Here is a 3,674-nt window from a genome sequence, read left to right as displayed (position 1 = left end):
TCCATTCTATGACTTTTCACACCTACATTCTGACTTCACAAACCTCCATTCTATGACTTCACACACCGCCATTCTGTGACTTCACACACCTCCATTCTGAGTTCACACACCTCCATTGTGACTTCACACACCTCCATTCTATGAGTTGAAACACCTCCATTCTGACCTCACACGCCTCCATTCTATAACATCACACACCTACATTGTGACTTCACACACCTCCATTCTATGACTTCTCACACCTACATTCTGAATTCACGCTCCTCCATTCTGTGACTTCACACACCTCCATTCTATGACTGCACACACTTCCATTGTGACTTCACACACCTCCATTTTATGACTTGACACACCTCCATTGTGATTCCACACACCTCCATTCTATGAGTTCACACACCTCCATTCTATGACTTCACACACCTCCATTCTGTGACTTCACACACCTCCATTCAGTGACTTCACACACATCCATTCTGTGACTTCACACACCTCCATTCTGTGAATTCACACTTCTCCATTCTGACTTCACACACCTCCATTTTGACTTCACACACCTCCATTCTATGACTTCACACACCTTCAATCTTACTTCACAAACATCCATTCTGTGACCTCATATACCGTCATTCTGACTTCACACCCCTCCATTCTATGACTTCACACACCTCCATTCCATAATTTCACACACCTCCAATCTGACTTCACACACCTCCATTCTGTGACTTCAAACACCTCCATTCTGTGATTCACACACCTTCATTCTTACTTCACAAACATCCATTCTATGACTTCACACACCTCCATTCTATGACTTCACACACCTCAATTCTATGACTTCGCACAGTACCATTCTGTGACTTCACACATCTGCATTCTATGACTTCACACACCTCCATTCTGTGACTACACACACCGCCATTCTATGACTTCACACACCTCCATTGTGACTTCACACACCTCCATTCTATGAGTTCACACACCTCCATTGTGACTTCACACACCTCCATTCTATGACTTCACACACCTCCATTATATCTTCACACACCTCCTTTCTATGACTTCGCACACCTCCATTCTCTGAATTCACACACCTCCATTCTGTGGTCACACAGCTTCATTCTGTGACTTCACACACCTCCATTCTGTGACTTCACACACCTCCATTCTGTGACTTCACACACCTCCTTTCTATGATTTCACACACCTCTATTCTATGACTTCACACACCTCCGTTCTATGACTTCAAACACCTCCATTCTCTGACTTCACACACTTCCATTCTGACTACACACACCTCCATTCTGACTTTACACACCTCCGTTCTATGACTTCACACACCTCCATTCTTTGACTTCACAAACCACCACTCTATGACTTCACACACCTCCATTCTGTGACTACACACACCTCCATTCTGAGTTCACACACCTTCATTCTGTGACTTCACGCACCTCCATTCTGTGACTTTGCACATCTCCATTCTGTGACTTCACACACCTCCTTTCTATGACTTCACACACCTCCATTCTATGACTTCACACACCTCCATTCTGACTTCACACACCTCCATTATATGACTTCGCACACCTCCATTCTCTGACTTCACACACCTCCATTCTGAGGTCACACATCTTCATTCTGTGAATTCACACACCTCCATTCTGTGACTTCACACACCCTCATTCTGTGACTTCCCACACCTCCTTTCTATGACTTCACACACCTCCATTCTATGACTTCACACACCACCATTCTGTCACTTCTCACACCTCCAAGCTATGAATTCACACACCTCCATTCTATAACTTTACACACCTCCACTCTATGACTTCACACACCTCGATTCTATGACTTCACACACCTCCATTCTATGACTTCAGACTCATTCATTCTATGACTTCCCACACCTCCATTGTATGACTTCACACACCTCCATTATTTGACTTCACACACCTCCTCTGACTTTACACATCTCCATTCTGTGACTTCACACACCTCCATTCTGTGATTCACACACCTTGATTCTTACTTCACAAACATCCATTCTATGACTTCACACACCTCCATTCTATTACTTCACACACCTCCATTCTATGACTTCACACACTACCATTCTGTGACTTCACACATCTGCATTCTATGACTTCACACACCTCCATTCTGACTTCACACACCTCCATTCTATGACTTCTCACACCTACATTCTGACTTCACGCTCCTCCATTCTGTGACTTCACACACCTGCGTTCTATGACTTCACACACTTCCATTGTGACTTCACACAACTCCATTTTATGACTTGACACACCTCCATTTTGATTCCACACACCTCCATTCTATGAGTTCACACACCTCCATTCTATGACTTCACACACTTCCATTCTGTGAATTCACACTTCTCCATTCTGACTTCACACACCTCCATTCTGACTTCACACACCTCCATTCTATGACTTCACATACCTCCATTGTGACTTCACACACCTCCATTCTATGAGTTCACACACCTCCATTGTGACTTCACACACCTCCATTCTAAGACTTCTCACACCTACATTCTGACTTCACACACCTCCATTCTATGACTTTTCACACCTACATTCTGACTTCACAAACCTCCATTCTATGACTTCACACACCGCCATTCTGTGACTTCACACACCTCCATTCTGAGTTCACACACCTCCATTGTGACTTCACACACCTCCATTCTATGAGTTGAAACACCTCCATTCTGACCTCACACGCCTCCATTCTATAACATCACACACCTACATTGTGACTTCACACACCTCCATTCTATGACTTCTCACACCTACATTCTGAATTCACGCTCCTCCATTCTGTGACTTCACACACCTCCATTCTATGACTGCACACACTTCCATTGTGACTTCACACACCTCCATTTTATGCCTTGACACACCTCCATTGTGATTCCACACACCTCCATTCTATGAGTTCACACACCTCCATTCTATGACTTCACACACCTCCATTCTGTGACTTCACACACCTCCATTCAGTGACTTCACACACATCCATTCTGTGACTTCACACACCTCCATTCTGTGAATTCACACTTCTCCATTGTGACTTCACACACCTCCATTTTGACTTCACACACCTCCATTCTATGACTTCACACACCTTCAATCTTACTTCACAAACATCCATTCTGTGACTTCATATACCGTCATTCTGACTTCACACCCCTCCATTCTATGACTTCACACACCTCCATTCTATAATTTCACACACCTCCAATCTGACTTCACACACCTCCATTCTGTGACTTCAAACACCTCCATTCTGTGATTCACACACCTTCATTCTTACTTCACAAACATCCATTCTATGACTTCACACACCTCCATTCTATGACTTCACACACCTCAATTCTATGACTTCGCACAGTACCATTCTGTGACTTCACACATCTCCATTCTATGACTTCACACACCTCCATTCTGTGACTTCACACACCGCCATTCTATGACTTCACACACCTCCATTCTGTGACTTCACACACCTCCATTCTGTGACTTCACACACCGCCATTCTATGACTTCACACACCTCCATTGTGACTTCACACACCTCCATTCTATGAGTTCACACACCTCCATTGTGACTTCGCACACCTCCATTGTATGACTTCACACACCTCCCTTC

Source organism: Megascapheus bottae, unplaced genomic scaffold (genome assembly GCF_031878675.1).
Source record: "Megascapheus bottae isolate mThoBot1 unplaced genomic scaffold, mThoBot2.hap1 HAP1_SCAFFOLD_52, whole genome shotgun sequence".
NCBI classification, from domain to species: Eukaryota; Metazoa; Chordata; class Mammalia; order Rodentia; family Geomyidae; genus Megascapheus; species Megascapheus bottae.
Note: the sequence above shows the minus strand (reverse complement) of the source record.